At 41.6% G+C, this 21,690-nt stretch overlaps 1 protein-coding gene across 6 annotated transcripts in view; it reads right to left on the reverse strand.

Annotated features, from left to right (window-relative positions):
• The window catches only part of DCUN1D3 (defective in cullin neddylation 1 domain containing 3), a 36,493-nt gene that overhangs the window by 14,376 nt on the left and 427 nt on the right, over window positions 1-21,690 (reverse strand). The window contains exons 1-2 of one of the 6 annotated variants that reach the window (XM_079946079.1): window positions 21,439-21,483; window positions 16,990-17,081 (exon numbers count right to left, since the gene is read on the reverse strand). The exons of 1 other annotated variant lie outside the window; for it this stretch is intronic. The gene's annotated coding sequence lies outside the window, so the exon portion shown is untranslated. Of the gene's footprint in view, window positions 1-16,989; window positions 17,082-21,122; window positions 21,285-21,438; window positions 21,633-21,690 lie in introns of those variants that run through there. 4 more of the 6 variants (XM_079946081.1, XM_079946078.1, XM_079946082.1 and 1 more) reach the window with 4 other exon arrangements.

Below are 21,690 nucleotides of genomic sequence, written 5' to 3' on the forward strand. Positions count from 1 at the left end.
ACCATCTTGTAATATGTGTCAACTAATTCAATTTCTTAAAAAAAAAGCCAAAAAAAAACACCTTACCAAAAGCACTTTAAGACATATTTAAGAAAAAATATCAAACTGCCAAAGGAGGATGGAAAACAAGAGAGAGACCATTTGCTTCATTGTAAATCACATCAAAAGACTGACAAATCCAACAATTTTGGCTCCAAGGATTTCAAGACAGTGTTGTTAAATGATGGGGGTGGGGTACGGTGTGGGGGACAGGAAGAGATTAATCATAAGGGTATGTTTCAATTATACCTACATTTCCCCAATTTATTCTTTGAAAAGAAAATGAAACTTCCCCTATGTCACATACACACACAAAAAAGATAACGCCCATCCTAAGGTCTAATGAGGTCCTCTTATCATAGGTTTAGCGTTGGGGTAGAAGGGTCTGACCCATGGACTTGAAACTGAGTGAATCACATGCCCAGGGAGCAAGAGCCTCGTTCAAAATGGAACTGTGGCACCCTTGAGACGGTTAATAGGCTGGATTTAGACCACAGACTTATTATATGGCTTTCTAGCTTCAGACTGGACCAAAGGATATTATCGCTTACAGCACAGACTTGTCTGCTCCCCCAGCCTCCAGGTTCTTCATCAGGTGGCCACCAATTTTCACTAGAAGATTCCTCTCCCTCACTCTTGGTCATGTAAGTTGGGTGGGGCTCATAATGGACCATGTGACTCAAGCCCACCAAAGCCTCCTATGCCCTTGGCTTCAATGATTGGGCCAGGAATATGCAGGTAACCTAAGTCAGACAAAGTGAATCTTAGCACCGAAAGCAAAGGAGGTTGGAGCTGCTTTGGTCATCTTGCCAGAAAGAGCACCAGGGAAAATAATAATGCCTATCCAAGGGTCACTGTGAGAGTTAAACTGTCTCTTCTTATCAGATGGGTCTCACCTCAAATGCATGTAAGACACCAGAATAAAATCACTACCAAGAGACAAAGAGAAAATCAGTTTCAAAGGCATTATTTGCACCCAGAATCTAATTGTACCTAAGTCAGATCAAAGCCTGAACTTTACAGTTGTATGAGCCAATTAATTCTCCTTTTTCGTAAGCCAGAAGTCAGGTTTTCTGTCACAACAGAGAGTCCCTACCAAGACACAGCTGTCACTTAGACCTCTTCTACTCACAGAGCAAAGAAACAGAAGATCTGATACCATGGTCGAAGACCAACTTACTAGGCCACAATTTCAACCCAATGTATCAAGAGACCCCTGAGCTGAACCCTAAGACCAATGATCCCAAACTCGAGCAAACTATAAAATTCCGTTACAACTGGGTGGACCATGATAATGCTATTCAAAAGAATTTGAAAGATGGTATGACTAATGAGAAAAAGAACCTTTCCAATTGCAATTCTTACAACCTTAAGCCTCCTTCAAGCAAATATGCCACAGAGCACTTACAGCTGCTTTTTTCTATTGTGTATACTTCTGTCATCTTCATGTTCCCAAGGAGGAACCTCCTCCCAGCATTCAGACACCACGTGAAAGGCCGTAAAGCAAAAGCTCTTGGAAGTCTTTCCCTATGCAATAACATGATCAATCTTCCGACTAAAATAGGTTATTTGATCTAAACCACATCCTATGAAACTGAAAGACCAGACCTGACCAGAACTTTGCTACCCTCTTGGTTTCAATGACTATTATTGAAACAATTTCTCTTTGGTTTCAAGTACTGAAGAGCCTATTTAGAAAGCATTCAGGTTTTGAAGACGGTGACAGGAAATGCCCATGTTAGTGTGTCTTTATTGGAAATACATTCCCTGTTGGTTGAAACTCGAGGCCCCAAGGTTTGAGCCTTTTTCTTCAAGTTACTTATTTCACAAATGTGCACTCATATGGCATGAGGCCAAAGGGTACATTAACATGGGTAAAGATAAGCAGATAATCATATAAAAAATAGAGCTTTATACCTGGTGGCTGGCATCATGGTATTACAGGCTTGGCAAAGTAAGACATCTTATGATTCCAGCCCAGTTCCCACCCACTTCCCGCCCATACTGATCTGACAAAATTGCCACCACCTAATGGCCAATTGCAATGCTGTCTATTAAAACTCTGCCCTGGGACTTCCCTGGTGGCGCAGTGGTTAAGAATCCGCCTGCCAGTGCAGGGGACATGGGCTCGAGCCCTGGTCCGGGAAGATCCCACATGCCACGGAGCAACTAAGCCCGTGCACCATAACTACTGAGCCTGCGCTCTAGAGCCTGCGAGCCACAACTACTGAGCCCGTACTCTGCAACAAGAGAAGCTACTGCAATGAGAAGCCCGCGCACCGCAACAAAGAGTAGCCCCCACTCGCCGCAGCTAGAGAAAGCCCACGCTCAGCAACAAAGACCCAATGCAGCCATAAATAAATAACACACACACAAAACAATAAACTCTGCCTTAGCAGGTAGGCCCTATTTTCCAAAAAAACAATGTGAGAAAATCCTAAAATAAAGCAGCAATGCCACAAGCTCTTTTTGTCACCACCTTTTAAAATCGGAAGACAGCTTTGGATCCCAAAATAAGCTGTACATATGTACACACACTCATACTCAAATTTTGCACCCCATAACTGAGGGTCCATAAAATTGCAACTTTTTTGAACTGCATGAGGGTTTTACCTGCACTGCAACCACATTCATTTCCTTCACTCAAAACCAACTGCAGATACTGCAGCTCCTACAGCTACCTTTCTGGGAAGGATAGGACATGCTTTGGATGCAGAATGACTGGGTCTGTACAGCCCAGCTCTATTCACTTCCCAGCACATCCTTAGTCACCCTGCGCCTCTGTTTTCTCACCTGAAAATTGGGACAAAGGGTCACTGTGAAGAATAAATGGCTCCTTCTTATCAGATGCATCTCCTTCAAATGCTGAGATGCATTCCCTGTCCAACCAATCTAAAGTGCCCTCTCCCTCTGATCCAGCACACTATTTTATTTCTTCAGCACATACCACTCTCTGAAATTCTTGTTTGTTAACTTATTTGTTGTCCGCTCCCCCTACTAGAAGGTAACTTCCACAAAAGCAGGGATTTTATTTCATTCACCACTTTGGCTGTGCACCTAAGCTTTGTCATGTAAGCAAATGTTTTGGTAAATATCTCCTGAATAAATAATAATCACTGATATTTGTTGGGCACTTCTATCCAAGGCACTAGTCTATGCACATTTTAAATGTATTAACTCATGCTTGAATAAATGATGAGTATGGCATATTCAGCATTGTCCCTAGCACATAGTTCTCAATATCATCTGACAGCTATTCATACCAATTCTAATTATATGATGACGTTATCAAATACTCAACAGTAAAGGAAGTTGAGCCCTAAGAATGTACAGTAGAACTTAATTTCACCACTCAAGAGCTGGTTCCTAAGGTCCAATTCCTCCTGAATGCCTTGCCTCTCAACACCCCACTACCTTCAAAGAGAAAGTAGAAAATTGTCTCATTGTTCCGATTACTCCCTACCTCATCAGTTACCATATAATGTGATACAAACACAGCTTCTCAGCAGTATCAGCTCCATCTCTCCTCACTCCACAAGCTAATTTTCACCTCAAACACAGCAAAAGCCAAAATCTGAAGCTGAAATTGGGAGATGTTCATCCTATAGTGCCTCTTTTTGACCTGTACCTTAGTCCCTGGGAAAAAATTCACATAATAATGGAAATCATTCCTGCCTCTCCCTTGAGCAAGGGTGAAAGTCCAGACAGTTTATTCAAGCCATAGCCATGCAGCACTCTAGGAAGTTCCAAGGATTTGCCAAGCAGGTGAAGTCAGTGCAAAACCTTCTGCTGCTGGTCTGAACTGCTTCTTCTCTACCGCAATAAACACAGAAATCACATTTAAGGTGTCTAGAGATGCAAGGGCAAAAGCCAGCAGCTTTTTCGCATCCTACATAGTGAACACAGAACTCACAGCCAGTTTTACACTTCTTAAGCCATCTTGTTCCACTGTAGTAATTTTTAAAATTCGCTTGATGACAGATTGGCTTTTAAGTCTGAGGGATGAAGCACGTACCTTGTCAAAGACGATAAGGGATGTGGACCATCGAGGTCCTCCATCTCTTTAGAACCACTGGAGACAATACACTACGTTTCATATAACAGCAAGAAAAGGACAAGACCTAAAATCCTAATCAGGGCCTTCAAAGCCAGACGTACTTGCCAAGAAGCAAAGGGCAGATTCCACCTCTGCTGGCTGGCAGGCCAGCCCACACATTCTGCCTAGGCATGTGAAACAGTCAGCTCTTTCTCTCCCCACCCCCAGGGGTAGCAACACCAGCAACTTTTCTAGGAGAGTATTTTATAAAAATAGAGCTTCCAACCTTAGGCTTAAAACTGAAAGGAAAAATAGCCAGAATTAGAAGTTTGTTTTAACACAATACAGTGAAAATTATAAGTTTAAGTGCTGGTAGCTGGGGACAGGGATCACACCACCACATGACTTCTCAGTGAGTCATTAAAAAATAGTACAGGCTTGTTTAACTAACAGTGGATGTCCACCAGTAATAGAGTTAAGAAGTCCATGTATCAGACGATGGAAAACTAAACTGACACTCCTTCTGCATTTGTTTCAGCAGTGGCAGGACTGACACAAATGAATTGCAGCAGCAATTTACAAGACAGAAACGCTAATAAACGTTTTTTGAGGCTAGTTGAAGAGGAAACGTTTGAAACCCTGAATTGACTCATTTTTCAGAAGTTAAATCAGTTTAACTGGGAAGAAAAGCCTCTAAACTATAATAAATCACTAACTGAAACATTTCCGGATTCCTAACACCCATTCTTGATTAACATACCTTTGTGTCAAAAGCAAAAGCCAAGTGCCAGCATTTAACAGCAAGTTGCTACCCTTTCAGTTATGAGAATCAGCCTGGCAGAACTAGATGAGAACAACAAAAATTAATCTCCAGGCCTAGATGGATGCTGTCAGGATAGTAATAAAGACCTCCCCAAAGGGCTTCTGGGTACCATAAATTATATAACAAATCTACTTCTGCCAGGCAGCCAGTATTGACTCCTATTCACCCAGGGTACTACTCAGTGTCACCAATGGGCTTATCAAAATGAAAGCGTTAACTATTATCCACCACTGCTCCAAAAAAGACACAGCGTGTTGCTCACTGTACATCAGTTTGCTGACATCACTACTCATTACGAGAAGTCACTTAATCTTAAATACAACTTTGATACTTGTTTCTTCCAGGCCGAAAAAAATTTAAAAAAAAGAAAGGAAAATATTTCATTAACTCCTTCCTCAGTAAGTTCTTCTGACTGAATTTTTTTTATTGTCTATGATGACATTCTAGTATAACAGACAATTATTTCTACTATGCATTCAAGACTTGAATGCATTGTACATTATTTATTCCTATGGAACATAAACATTCATGGCTCTCAAGCAGATAGTCAGAAATGACAAGCACAGAAAAGATGTTACTGTTTTAGTGACCGCATCTTGGATTAAAGTTCCAAGAAGGCAGGAAGTGTATATGGCAGCGTGAAAAGGGCTAACTGGCATCTAATAAACACTTTCTAAATTCAAACCATGTTCTACTCTTTCTCAAAATTAGGGATAATGCTTCTCAAGCCCACTTTTGAAAAATACAGAGTTTAAACTGCCTCTTTCAAAAAAACATACTACAGTAGAGTCATTTTTTTGTTTAGTATGCGTAAGTCTTTCAGACACTGCAAAATGAGAGCTTGAACTAAACCACTGTCTTTCCAACTTGAACTGCGACCTTCAGTAAGAAACACGTTACATGCTGACCAAATGCACATGTATATACACACACATACCACTCATTAAGCAGTATTTACTCTCACTTCAGTGATGAACTCTGATTTATGCTATTTCTTTTTTTTTATTTGGTTTTTAATTGTTGGTTATAATCCACTAATTAGATACGACCCATAGTAAGAAAAGCTCAAGATGAAACTTAAAGGTTCCCTCCAATATAGTTATTGTGCCAGACACAATGCTAGGCATTTTATAGTCGTGACAGAAGTTAATCCCTACAGCTACCCTAGGAGGTTGGTACTTTTTTAAACTGAGAAATTTAAAAATATTGTATTACTTGGGCTTCCCTGGTGGTGCAGTGGTTGAGAGTCCGCCTGCCGATGCAGGGGACACGGGTTTGTGCCCCAGTCTGGGAAGATCCCACATGCTGCGGAGCGGCTGGGCCCATGAGCCATGGCCGCTGAGCCTGCACGTCCGGAGCCTGTGCTCCGCAATGCGAGAGGCCACAACAGTGAGAGGCCCGAGTACCGCAAAAAAAAAAAAAAAAAATTGTATTACTTCATTTAAAATATCAATAATATACACACTGCTATGTTTAAAATAGATAACCAACAAGGACCTACTGTATAGCACAGGGAACTCTGTAATAACCTAAATGGGAAAAGAATTAGAAAAAGGATACATGTATATGTATAATCACTTTGCTGTACACCTGAAATTAACACAACATTGTTAATCAACTATACTCCAATATAAAATAAAAACTGGGGACTTCCCTGGCAGTCCAGTGGTTAAGACTTCACCTTCCAATGCAGGGGGTATGGGTTTGATCCCTGGTCAGGGAGCTAAGATCCCACATGCCTCTTGGCCAAAAAACCAAAACAGAAGCAATATTGTAACAAATGCAATAAAGACTTTAAAAATGGTCCACATAAAAAAAAAATCTTAAAAAAATTAAATTAAAATATTAAAAAATACACACCATGTGTTACCATATGACATATGTATGCATTTTAAGCAAGGTTATCGAAGTATGTATAGTACAAAGAATAAAATATTGAAGACTTAGGAAAAGGGGAAGTCCGTATAGGAAAAAAAAAATAGCCTCTAAAAAATATAAATAAATAAAATATCAATAATAAACCATGGCATGTTAACATAAACAACATTTTTATGAAAAATAACTGTATTTCCAAAAACTTAATGAGAAGAGTGACACTGTTTTACACTTTTGCAAGTGTCCCTAAGGTCTGGCTTAAAAGAAGACAGCTCATTTCCCATATATGCTTCTCCATTCAATCTTTTGTGATATAACATGTCATGTAGCCTCTATAAAACTCATGGGAGAATGACAGTATAAAGGACAAATGATGTTAGTATTATTAAGAAGAGAATCTGATCTTCCAGATCCTATGAAAGTGTCTTGGGGATCCTCCTAAAAGAGTCTCTGGGACTGAGGCCGGTACTCTTGATATTCCTATTTTACAGAAGAGGAAATAAGCTCAGAAATAAAGTACCTTACTCAAGTCCCTACACTGTAGCACAGACAGAGAAGCTCAGCCAACATTCCATCAGCTCCCCCAGTTTCCCAGCCTCTTCAGTTAGATGGGGAAATGTATCTATTTCTGGCCAAACAGCTGTAGGCAGAAATGACACAGTGAGCTGTAGACAGATGTGATACTTATTTCCCAGCCCAAGCACAGAGCTGGCATATGACATCCCAGCCATCTCTTCCCTTGCCATGGTGACCAAGACAAGACAGTTCAGCACACGATACAGCACACGAGAGTGGAACCCCTATCAGCTTGGGTCCCTGAGGGACTGTATGGAGCAGAGCACCCTTGAGCCTAAAACCCATGTGGAACATGCAAGCAGTAAACTTTCATCAGATTATGCCAAACTTTGTAAATTCTAACTCCCTAATTTTACAGTTCAGCCCCCTGCCACCTTTACTGCAGTATTCTCACAGTTTACCTACTTCTGGGATTGCTCCCTCCAGTGTCTTCCACACTGCCACTGGATTGATCTTTTTAACACACATATAGCCCGTGTGAATATGCCATGTCCCTGCTCAAAATTATTTAATAGCTCCCCTTCACCTACAAAATAAAATCCAAATTTAATAAGGCATACAAGGCTCTTCTGAATTTGGCCTCAATTACTGTCATTCTCCCGCTCTCATTCCACATCCCTCGGGCATACTGAAACATGTGCCATTCCCCAAGATGCCATGGCCTCTCATGCCTCTGTAGTTTTACACATACTGTTACCTGCGCTTGGAATGCTTCCTCTCTCTAGTCTTGGTCTTTTGAGCCCAGGTCAGATTTTACTTCTCACAGGACTCCTCTCCTGACTCCTTCAAGTTGACCTAGACCCTCTTTGTCCCTTCACACCTTCATTTATAGCACTAACATTTTGGGCACAGGTTTCACAACATTTTCTATTTGTTGTTCTATCTGTTTTCATACCATAAGGTCCTTAAGAACAAGGTCCACAAAAGGCACTCAAATTTACTGGAATGAAAAACTGGCAACATATAAACATATTTATTTTTCCTGAAGCAACATGCATCCAATCCTAGAGTTCGCCCTTAAGAAAAATTCAGATTACACATACTTCACTTTGAAGTCAGTGATGAGAGAATCAAGTTTGGAGGCCAAGATCTAGAAGACAAGTTTTGAGTTTCAGAAGTTCTCTGTGAATGATCCACATTCCATCTGGGAAAGCTGCTTCCTTGCTCATATGTCTAACTTGAAAACTACATAGTCTGGTTCTTCTTAGAAAATAGTTTGTATCTGTTTGGAAACCTTGAGTACCATTAAAGTGTGTTTTTAAAGGTTTTGTCCTGTTAAGCCTCTATTGAAATCTTTTGCTTAAGCAGCCTGAGTCAAAAGTACTAAATACTTGGAGATGTTCAGAACTTGGTGTTGAGTGAGTCAATTTAAGCATTGTATGCAAATAGTAAAGCTTCAAATCAGAAAAAGGAGGAGCTTAGGCCAAACTGCTTCAGAGGGAAGGAAAAACTGCTTCCAAATGGGGAAAAGGCTACAGGAAAAGATTTTTACCTGTTGCTTAACTTTTTATTATCTCTTTCTGCTACGCCACAGAATGGTTGTGAGCTGGAAACTTAGAAAAGCAAATGTTCTGATAAATTAAGCAATTCCGGTTCTTTGACAGGGAGGTTTAAAGTCAAGAGTTAATAAAGAAAGTGTTCGAGTACACCTTTTTTTTTGACTTGAAGGTAACCATGAAAGTTCAAGTTTCCAGCATCCTAAAAGGGCTTTACTTTAGAAGTGAAAAGACTCCAGATGAATTAAAAGGTTAGTCTGCCATAAGAAAACCAAAGTGGTGCTGGAACATGTAAGAATGGTCTGAACTCTACCACTATGTTTGCACATCTTTCATTCTGACTCAAAATTATATTTATCTTTTTAAATGTATGGTCTTGAATGCTTATACTTCTATGGGGATTATACTACCACAGAGATAATTATTTGTATGATTGGGAAAGAATAGTTCTTTATGTGGCTTTCATCTTTAAAAGCCCAACTATTCAGCTGCCCTCAAGAAATCTTAACCAAGACTCATTGATCCAATGGCAATTTCCCAAGAAGAGAAGGTATTAAACAACCTCACTCTAGGTTTGCAAATCCTAGTCTATAGACCAAAGGTAAATGTCACAACCCCTGCATATCCCCTTTCAGAATATCTCCACACTCATCAGCAATTATCTATAAATAATGACTAGCCTCTGCACCAAGGGAAATGGACTCTGTCAGAAACCTGACGTCTACCTTTAGTAAGGTGGGTCTTGTGAATTTGCGCAAAGGATGAATGTCATGCATGTCATGAAACAGATTTTAGTAAGAAAAGAGATTTTTAATCCTGCAAAATATAGCCCTGAGTACAGGCTTTTTCCCTTTTCCAATGTGCCAAATAACACAGGTCACTACTTCTCAGGAGAGAAGATAGTATGAATGACAAAACCAAAATTTCCAAAGTCTGAGAGTTTCTGGCTTGGAACATTAGATTCCACCTCAATCGGGAAACATCTTAGAGTTTCTCATCATGAAATCATGTCGAAACTTTGTATTAAATAAATGAAGGAAAAAAATGAAGGAGAAAAAAAATCTTGGGTTACATCACTGTCCCCATTTTGTTCTTTTTTAACCTAATCTTGACTAGATAACACAGAAAGATAACAGACTTGGAACCATCTTTATAGCAATTTTTAAAAACTACAATTTGAAACATTCAACAGTTTATGACAAGGAGCTATACCAGATGCATGGCCCTTTACGTTGAGGTAACTACAGAACAAAATCACTTGCAGAACAGAGGCTAACAACCAAATGTAGATAATGAAAGATGACAGCGTTAATATACACAGAAAGTGTCAAGGGAACACAGGTAATTAAGGCTTAAAAAAAAAAAAGAAAAGAAAAGAAAAACTCAAGGAACCATAGACTACATCTGAAAGCAGCTTCCTTGGCTCCTATTATGCAATCAAGATTTCATTCTTATTCTGGGTTTTTGCTTAAAAAGAAAGTACCTCCCACAAGTTTATTTCATTTCTACCACTGCTCATTTTACTTCTCAAGACCCCCAGTACAATGAGTTATGACCAAAACAACAAAAAGTGAAATGAAATTTTAAATAAACCTTGCCTCAGAGTTTATCTTCATTTTAGGGCACACATCACACTGCACCTTTAAAGTAGCTAACAGCAAGAAGTAACGTATAGATCATTAGAATGCGACAGAGTCTCGGCCTTCCAGAACCTAGAACACATGCACAGGCATGTGCTCAAGAGACAGGGATGGCCTTTTCTCCCTCCCCAACGAACAAATGGAACCCCTAACTCCTACAATGGGGAGTTCCAACAGCAAAGAGTGAAAGGAACTAAAGATCAATCCAGATTTCAAGGAAATTCCTAAAAGTGAAAGAGGAAGCAACATTATTCATTTTTTATTATTTAAGAAAAGCCACCCCCACTAATGTCTACGATAATTTAAACTCTACACAACCAACTTATAGGCATTTTCACCATGAATGCACAAATATAAATCTGTCAATTTGCTTGAGTTAGGCAAGTTTTTAAAGTCACTCAAATTTGGACCTGTCCTATTGTGTCCATCACCCCAAAGTCTTCATGAAGGTGCCACATCACTGCACTAGAATTAGAGTCTCAGAACTTATAAACTTCAGCCATTCCTACACAACCTTTATGATCTTACATATCCATTTACCATCCCAACTACTGCTCCCCTAAGATTTTTCTTAAAAGCTTAAAAAAAAATCACATCCACTTTAAATATCACCCTAAGCGACATCATCCATGAAGTCATAGGTCTAATATGCTAGCTATGTTTTCATTAATACACATTAAAATATAGAATAAGCGAAAAGTATTCATCCAGCAAAAATCATCTCACGTACCATCAATAGTATAAAAAACACACCCTTGCATGCTCATTTCAGCAGCACATATACTAAGAATGTAACCAAAGCCACACTTCGGGAAAGTGATTTAGTCCCAAATCCTTTGTCGCAGCTAAGGAAACACTTAAAGAGGGGCTATAGCTTGCCCAAGGACACACAGAACTGGTGGCAGAGTCTAGACTAGAATCTAGTACTTAGTCCAATGGTGGTCCACTAGAATAGAATCTCCAGATGGGTAAGCTACAAGGAGAATTAGACCTGGCCTTCGGGGACTTCCCCAAAAAGTGAACCTCAAGCAGTTGGTAAGCCCTTTGCCAGTGGATCCGGGTTTTTCATTTTCTCCGAGAAGCAACTATAACATGATACTTGCCAGCTGACTCTCAAAGATTGTCTGGACCGACTGAAATAAATCTGTTGTTTCCTTCCCAAAGTCTCATGCGGTTTTGCCCAACTCATTGAACCTCAAGGCATACTGCCAATGATAAAAATGTCTCCTGGATCAGTTTCCCATTTTCTTTTTTTTTTTGCGGTACACGGGCCTCTCACTGTTGTGGCCTCTCCCGTTGCGGAGCACGGGCTCCGGACGCGCAGGCTCAGCGGCCATGGCTCACGGGCCCAGCCGCTCTGCTCCACAGCACGTGGGATCCTCCCGGACCGGGGCACGAACCCGCGTCCCCTGCATCGGCAGGCGGACTCTCAACCACTGCGCCACCAGGGAAGCCCAGTTTCCCATTTTTTGATCCAACAATATTCTAGCCACTGAGCCCCTGTCCCCGTTGCTAGATTCATGCATGCTCTATATGGTTTCAGGAGGAAGATTTTCCATCTCTGGGTTTTAGGCCAGCTTTGGAAACAGGCTGGAAGTTTCCATTACAGAGTTACTCCTGTATTTCCCAGATACCCAGAGCAGGTTTTATTTTCGAGTGATAGATAACTTGTGTCTACTGTGTGCCTAGCAATGTTTTATACACTGTCCCATACTTCCCATATAAGAGAAGGTAAAATGATATAGTTCCTGGCCCTTTGGGAGCTGCCAATCCCTGTCAGCTTAGCTATATATGCATGTAGCTAATAATAACTAATGTTATTAAATGTTTATCTATATGCCAGGCAATGTGCCATGTCCTGCAAATGTACTGTCTTACTGACTCCTCACAACTACTTACTGTTATTATCCTCTCTTAATACATGAAAGAAACAAGGCTTAGAGATGTTAAGTGGCTCATCCAAGGTCAAGTGGCAAGCCGATGGTAAAGTTCAAATGCAAACCCAGACTCCAGGCTGAAGCTCTTAACCAGCGCACTATGAACACCTGAATCTTTGAAGTCACACTGAAAGGAAACGTGATTTCTGTATATCTGATTTCCTATAAGTGAGCTCCTTTCTTGCATTAGGGAGCTGTAGAGGTAGTGCACCTGTTAAATTCAATATATAACACATTCTAGGAGTGCCATTTCATACTGATTGAGGGAAGAGTTTGCTCCTTGTAATCTGAAGCTATGCAATTTGCACTCTCTTGACACACCCCCCAAAAAAACCTCCATCAAATTAACAGTAAATGCATAGTTACTTATCATCTAAATCAACTTTAGGTAACCTTATTCCTACTTATGGGATGCAAAACTGGAGTATTAATGTGATGTAATACAAAATATATTTGGTCTTTGTCCCCAGTTCCTACCAGAGCTCCTAAAACCCTTGAAATTTCCTTACTGATAGGCTCCTTTGTTTTTCATAAGGAGCAGGGTTTGGACCACATCTGAGTTTATGCTAAGAGGTGACTCAGGGTGGGCCCTTTTGATAGTTTTAAGAGAGATGCTGGCCACACTAGAAAGACCAGGCACATGACTGGAACTTTCAGGCCCACCTCCAGCCCATAAGGAAGGGAAGGGTAGTTGAAGTTTCATCACCAAAGGCCAATGCTTTTATCAATTTTGCCTACACAAAGGAACCTCAACTGAAATTGAAACAAGGCTAGGGGAGCTTCAGGGTTGGTGAACACATTGATGTGCTGGGAGGCTGGCATGCTCAGAGGGGACACGGAAGCTCTGTGCCCCCAATTCAAATCTTGCCCTATACATCTCTTCCATTTGGCTGTTCCTGAGTTATAACCTTTATAATGTAACTGTATTCATAAATATCATGTTTTATCAGCTCTATGAGTCATATGTTCTAGCAAATTATCGAACCTGGGGGAGGGTGGTCGTGGGAAATTTGTACTCTGCCAGGCAGAAGTGCAGGTAGGTAACTTGAGACCTGATACTTGGGGCTGGCACCTGAAGTGGGGCAATCTTGTGAGACTGAGTCATTAGCCTATGGGGTCTGCACAAACTCCAGGCAGTTTGTGTCAGAAGTGAATTGTTGGACACTCAGTGATGTCAGAGAATTGTTGTAGGAATGTCATAATTAACCTGAGAAAAAGAGGTCCACATTACAACCAACTTAACTGACGCTTACAAGCCACCTCCGTACTTGATCTAATCATTAAATCTATAGCTGTCACCAATTCAGAGTAGTGCTTGCTGTTTTCAGCACTAGAAGGAAATTTGGGCTTCTGTCAGATCCACAAGTACCTGGTAGAATAAAATTTCTTATAAATGTCTAAAGAATTAATTTGACCTGCTAAAGAAACCAGGGAATGTTGTAGAAATATGGAGTCAAAACCTATTTTCTTTAATCATTTTAGTTGTGATTTATTTCCCATTTATTATAGTCCCTATAAAAGAATCATGAATTACCTCAATAGTTTATATGTAACTGTTCCCTTTGGATAACAGACATTGTTAAATGACAATCACCACCACCTAGTATTATGTACTTTAACTCAAACTCTAACAGACCAAGGGACATTACATTCCCTCTTGTTTACCAACTTCTTGTTTGTCAAAAGCAAAAGTCAAAAGAGAGATCTCAAAAAAGTTAGGCCAGTACTCCATAAGCAGTCAATCATGACCAACTAGTCAATCTTGAAGATCAATCTGGTCAAACCAGATACTGCATCCCTGCACTCAACCCTCCCCATCAGGAATACACTTTCCAGTCAGGGGAGAGAGTACTGTGGTCAGGGTCCCAGTCAGGGCCAATGAATTACTCAACTCCATAGGTCCCCATCCCCCCCCCCCCTGTGAATGGTGTTCCCTGGCACTGGGCAATCTTGTGGGCCTGCTCCTTCCTGACCCACTCTTCCCCCATCAAGTGCCATTGTCAGCAATTTCCACCCTTCCCCAGCTGGACCATCAATGGGCATTTCTCTTCACCCCATACACACAGCCCACAATATCACCACCACCACCCTGCCCCGCAAAGGCCGGCTCCCTTACATGTTCTCCTCCCCACAATGGAACCCACCTATCTATATGTCTCTAGAAAGGTCTTTAGACTTTTCTCTTTCATAAAATGTTAGTAAACCCCCAAGCAAAATTCTCCTACCATAGACATCAGCTATAACCAACTGTTTTGAGTAAATGACTAGACAAGTGACTAGTTATTTCAAAGATAAACTAATTTACTAGGAGAAAAAGAACCACAGAAACATTCTTTAAAATGAACACAGAACATTCACTACACATCACTCCTCACTTTTGAATTACACTCACTTAGAATAAAGAAAATATCACTACAACTGGGGAAAATGCCTCCTTTGAGGACCTGGAACTTCTAGCATGTCCACAATCCTGCCACCTAGAACCCATGCTGCAGGGTCCCAGCACCCTCACTGCAGTGGTATTCCTCGCCTTCCCTTCCTATTTAAAGAGGAGCCACTAGGTAGTCATCAAGTAGATATAAAGTAAATGCTTAACTGAAAACAAATTTGCTTCACAGATTTTTTAGAAAAAAGAATATGGTGATTGTAGTTATTTCCACAGAGCCATTCTAAAGCTTTTCTGTCAGTGGGTATACCTGGATTTTCCTTTTCAGATTCCAGGGCAGGTCACTGGAAATGGGAATATTCAGGTCAGCACTTTTTTTTTTTTTTTTTTTTGGCGGTACGTGGGCCTCTCACTGTTGTGGCCTCTCCCGGTGCGGAGCACAGGCTCCAGACGCACAGGCTCAGCAGCCATGGCTCACAGGCCCAGCTGCTCCGCGGCATGTGGGATCCTCCCGGATCGGGGCACGAACCCATGTCCCCTGCATCTGCAGGTGGACTCTCAACCACTGCGCCACCAGGGAAGCCCGAGGTCAGCATTTTGCACAGGCATTCTGGACAGCATGCCACTAGTTTATCTTAAGAACTTAGAGTGATAAAGCCTCCACTTCTGTTTGAAAGTACTATCATCACTTTCAGAAATATTCTGAGGAGGAAAGGCCAGCTACTTACTAGTACTATTACCATCAATAACTTCACATATGTTTCAAAACTGGTTATAAGGATTTTTCTCTGAAAGAACAGTAGTGTGTGACAAAATGTTTGAGTAAAGAGCCAGTAATATAAAAGACCAACCACCAAGGATTCAATTAAACTCAAACTCCATTGAGTGCCTACAATGTCATATTTGAGGCAATGTAGTAAATGAGAAAACAAAGTTAGTGCAGAGAAAGTCCTGTTCTAGTCCTGTAGCTGCCAGTACCTTGCTCTGTAACTTTAAGCAAGTTCACTAACCTTTCTAGATTTCCATTTACCTACTGCTTTTTGATCTGTTTTCAGCCTCAACACATTTTGACTGAAATCTTACGGGGAAACCCAACAGAACAGAATATCAAGGTACCTTCTGCAGAGTGAAGCATGGGGGGGGGCAGTGAAGTAGAAGGAAGACAGTGAGATGAGGGGGCATATGCCAGAAATGATCCCTGAGAGGGCTCCGCATAGCCCCGTTTGAAAGACTACCATGCCAGATATTCTAAGGTTCTTTGAGGATCTTCTTCCTGCTTCTTCCTTAACTGGAGAAAGAATTAAATGCATTCAATATAGTAAATGCTATGACTTGAGTCTTATTCAGAATCAAAATTACAGGTCACACACCAACCCACTTTAGGCAAACACTGCAGAATCCAAACCCTTCATCAACCAACAAGAGCTAAAAGCTATAACCAAACCCTGCGGTCTTGATATGGTGGAAGCAATCTACTACTAAAATAAGGAAAGCAAGTTTTTCCAACACACTGTGTCCTAGACTGACCAGCAGAGATTAGGGCAAAAATGAGAAGTCCTACACTATGCAGTGATGCTATCCAAGATCCTTGATCAGTCATCATATATCTGGTCTGGATCTCCAGGCCTCAGTGACAGAATTATTTCCAGTCCCCAGGTCCTGAGGCTGAGCCCTCCAGCAGAGCAGGGAGAACAGGAACATGGATTATGCTTCCCAGCACTATGCAACCTAAGCTTCCACGATGCAATTCAGCCTGAAACCCACCAACACAGCACGGGTCAAAGGACACTCCTGAGCAAGGACAAGCCATCGGGAAGTCAGGAGTCGTCAACATGATGCCTACTTTTTCGTGTAATCAGGTTGGTATCAGGGCACTGGCCATAGATGGCTTACTTTGCTACAAGGGCTAATCACCACCTCAAGATTCCTGGACTGAGCTTCCCTACTCTGATGTATGGTATTTAAATAGTTTCATTTGCACACATCTTAAAGAAGAGGATTTGGCATTTCCCTCCTCCCATTTTCTCCTTTCTACATATCACAACTTCAAAGAATTAGAGTTTGAGCCACTTCCACTAAATTAATATGTTAAGTTCTTATTTGTAATCATTCACTAATCATTCACCTAGAAAAACAGATACAAGAACTAGTAAAACTAGATTTTAATTGAAAGACACTAACTCAATAAAACACCCTGGTCCATTGTGCAGAGAGCTTCAGAACACTGTTCCAACATTTAGGGAGAATTGATCCTGGTTCACTGGTATCAACATCTGTAAATAGACACAAAGAGGTAACTGTAAGTTATCAAGAACTGGGGAAATAGGAGTCACCACATAATTACCATTGTTTCAATCTGAGTTACCACATCTTCATCTTAAAACAACTGGCAGCCAGTGTACAATTAACTGTCCTTACTGTAAAGATATCAAAACAGTAGCAAAATCAGATTAATTTTAAGTCATCTAATGCAATGCATAACACCCACAACTCCAAAAGTAAGTGGAATCAACTCTTCTTTAAGAAGAGTTTGTCCAAAAGCCCTGGGAGTTTGAGAAACAAATCCACTAGTACCCTAGATTAAAAGGCCAGTTCAGGGGACTTCCCTGGTGGCGCAGTGGTTAAGATGCCGTGCTCCCAATGCAGGGGGCCCGGGTTCAATTCCCTGATTAGGGAACTAGATCTCACATGTGTGTGACAACTAAGAGCTCACATGCTGCAACGAAGGAGCCCGCGTGCCATAACAAAGGAGCCCACCTGGCGCAACCAAATAAATAGATGAATATTTTTTAAATAAATAAATAAATAAATAAAAGGCCAGTTCAACTCTGAGAATCTAAATTCATTTAGATTTGTGGATTCTTTCCCCAAACACAATTAGTGGCCAACGTAGGAGTTGATGGCTTCTCCCTGTATTCAAGTCCCCTCCTGCCCATCCGCCCCTTTCACAAATTAGAAAAGAGCCACCAGCCTCCAAACTGGCTGATGAAATTTCAGCCTACAGGATACTTTCATATTTGAGTTATAATAACTATTAAAATGAAGATGAACAGTGGACAGCTTAATAACAGCATTTAAAATTCAGTATTAGGATACAGAGGTCAAAATTCTTCAACCTAGGCCAAAACCATATATATATTATATATATATTTTTTCAATTCTCAGTTTCTTAGAGTTACTCTGCAGTATAAAGGGTGGAGTCTATTGTTTGCCTGGTCCTAGCTGTTCACTTGCTTGCTAACTAAAAGACTTCCTATTTGCACTCAAGTTGGGATTCAGTAAGTCAGTACAGGCTCAACTCCATCCCCTTCATTACCCCAGGACTGCCCAGGAAACTATTCAAGTTATTTTTGATAATCTATCTACCCATGCTAGTAAATTACTAGAACCTAAAATAGGTGACAAGTCCAAAATTTCTGATTCATTTTTCCCAAACACTAAAAGGTTTTACTTAGCATTTCTGATACTAACTTTACTACAAATAGCCTCAGCAATATTTTAAGTCTCTCAACTGCCTGGCTCAAAGGGCCAATTCACTCAAAGAACACACTAGTCACTGTTGTGGTGTTCAAAAGAAGAAAACAGCATATTCTTTCTGTTGGCCCACTGTGTCATGGCTCAAGAGGGCCAAATCAAAAAGGAGTCCTGATTGGTCCTCTCAAGTGGACAATCTGGTCAAGGTGAGGCTGAAAAGCAGCTGACTGCTGGAGATGAATGGCCCCGACAGAAGGCAAAAGTAGGTTACATCACTTGGTTACATGCCAGCCCAAAGATGTCCACAGAGTGGGATTATGCCCACAATGGTCATTTATCTAATGTAATCCACTGAGTGTGGATTACATTGGATAAATGTAAACTTTTAGCACCAACCTACACCTCAGCTGAGTGCTATTAGTCATCAGGTGGATCAGACAAGAGTGGAAATATTGCAACATAAAACCCGCCTCCCTACAAAAAATAACTTCAAACTTAGATCCTAATGGTCATCTTTGTAGACCAACAGGGGCATATTATTATCACTTGCCCAACCTTCAGCCCCAAATTCACAGCTGGAAGCAAAGGAGGATTCATATACTAGAACACATTTGGGGTACTCATTATGCAATTTTTAAAAGTGTATAAGGCAAAATCCTGTAAGGAAAAAGGCAATCTCTCAGTTGAACATCCTGCTGAATTCTTAACACATGGCTTGAGATTCATCTGCCAGAAAAGACCCAGATGACCATTGCCTCCTCCTCTCCCACTCTCAGCAGGGTGACTTTTTTTTTCCTATGACAGTCCAAGAGTACCCTCAAAGTAGCGTGTGGTGAGACTCTAGGAAAGGCAACAGAATTAAAAAGGAACATGATTTTCTATTTCCTTCTCCTTCTTCCTCTTATTTTGCCTACCTATTCTGAGCCTGGCCTCCACCTCTCTGACCTAGACTCTTCTCACTCTCCTCTTTGCTCACTAGACTCTGCTATTACTGCCTCCCTACACCCCAGCCTCCTCCAGCTCCCCTTTTTCCCTACTCCCTGGAACTTGCCAAACTCACTCTAGCCCAGTTTCTGCACTAGCTAGTCCCTAAACCTGGAAGGCTCCTCCCATACCTTTGCATGGCTGGCTCCTTTTTATTTAAAGCTCAGCTTACGTGTCACCTCCTCAGAAAGGTCTAGACCGAATCCCATCCAGACACTTTCTATCACAACACTCTTATTTTCTTCAGCACTTATCAAAGTCCGATTTGCTTATTTATCTGTCCTCACCCCACAGTCCGAGGTAAGCTCCATGAGAGCGTGGACCTTACTGCTATGTTCACCTTTGTATGCCCACTGCCCGAAATACTGGCTAGCAATTAGTAGCCAGTCAATAAATGTTTGTTGAATGAATGAATGAATTTTGGACTTTTTATTCAATGATTCCCAATCAGCTAAGGTGAGAACAGCAGTCATTTTTTTCTTTTGTTGCGTTTCTGTGAAACATCTAAACATGCTGTTACTTGTACAATCAAAGCATTAAATATTCTGTTTTATCAGGCTTGAAAGCCCTGATGAGTAGGATGGAACCCGTTGTGATAATTCTTCTAGCAATATGCACATAAACTCAGTTACAGAGGAACAGGATTTACGGACACTTTCTATTCAAAGGATCCCTAAAATTTGGGCACCATCTCTTAAAGTTCTTTAGAAAACACAGTGCCAGACTCAACAGAGGATTTCCAAAGAAAATATCAACACCAAACTAGGAATCATTACACTTCACTCTGAAATCTCTACAACAGGCTAAAGTAGCACTACTTTTTTTTTTTTCCTTAAACCAACAGAACATCAACAAAGAGACCTTCTTTTCCGATCATTCTTTGCTTTCTTCAAATAATTTTTTTCTCAAATAATTTTTTCATAGCCGTTACTGGTTTGTATTCTTCCTTAAAACAAAACTAAGCAAATCACATTGTCTCGTTTAAGACCACCTATACACAAAGAATAAACTAAATAAATAAGATGGGAATCAGCACAAGCCAAATGTGTTCACTGAAGACTTGTGTGCCAGACACGCAAATGGAGAAGATAAAAGAGCTATTGTCCAATTGGAGAAACAAAAAAGTAATATGGGGTTTTCTGTTCTCCAAAGTGCATCATGAAGTGTGGGTGGAGAGAAACACAGAAATCCAGAATTAGCCTAACATCAAATCACTTTGGAAAGAGTTGACAACATTTAAATTCCTCACACACAAAGTATTTAGAGCAAGAGACCTTGATTCCTAGGCTATGATGCCATTTAGGAATCCTTGCAAGGGCTTTGGAATTCCAGTATTCATAGAAGAAAACGCTCATCTTAATCGGGAGCGACCAGGCATTGAGAGGTACTCCCAAAGACACACAGCTTGTAACTGAAGTATTACAAAGCTTGCAGTTAAGATCTGGGATGGAGGTGGAACACCAAATTCAAAAGAGGTAACCAAGATACCAAGTGCAATAAAGAAAAAAAAAACAAACAACAGCAAAACCCACCACGATTACCACCTAGCCACGGAGAACTAAAGTGGAAAGGAGGGGTATGCAAGGGAGAGGATGGGGGGTGAGGGGGTAACGGAAAAACACAAAACATTTGTCACCCTGTCCCACTTCCTATACAGGATACAGGCAAAGCTTCCAGCCCCATTACCTCAGGCACAGATGGTTATCGTTTATAGCAAAGGTGCATAGGAAGGCCTCCAGGTCTGAGCCCCTTAATTCCAGGGCTGTTAATGATTAAAGAGAAAGATGGGGGTGGGGAGGGAAATGAGGGCGGAGGGAGCTGGAGATTCACCCACCACCTCTCGCTTGGGCTCCTACCTCACGGCGCTTACAAGGGGCAGAGGACCAGAGTCTGCACTCCCTTCAGGGCAGCTCCGGCCCCCAGAACCCCAGGCCCTGGATTGAGGGGTGCTGGCGGTAGGGAGGAGGGACAGTAGGTAAGTTTTCTGAGCCCTGCGGCTGACACGCCACAGGCTCCCCTCACAGCCTCCTCTCTTCCAGCGGGACCAGTCCAGACAAGGCGCCGATTTCCACTCCTCCCCTTCCACCCCCCCCTTTCTCGAAGGTACCCAACCCCCGCCCCTTCATCTCCCAATGCCTCCCCTTTTCCTCAACCCCCCCGCCTCAAACTCACAGCTGCTCCAGAGGTTCCTCCAGTCAAACCCTTTCTGGAAACGACGGCGGCCCGGCGGGTCCAAAACACCTACCATCCCCGCTCGCGTTTCCAGGCTCCCTACCCCCGCCGCCGCCGCCGCCGCCGCCCCCGCCGCCGCCGCCTCTTCTTCCACCACTGCCGCCGCCTCCTCTTCATCTGCGGCCCACCGGCGGGGGCCGCCCCGAAGCCCCGCCCTCTCCATCGCCTCCTGCATCATCACTTCCGGTAACC

Source organism: Stenella coeruleoalba (genome assembly GCF_951394435.1).
Source record: "Stenella coeruleoalba genome assembly, chromosome: 15".
Classification (NCBI taxonomy): domain Eukaryota; kingdom Metazoa; phylum Chordata; class Mammalia; order Artiodactyla; family Delphinidae; genus Stenella; species Stenella coeruleoalba.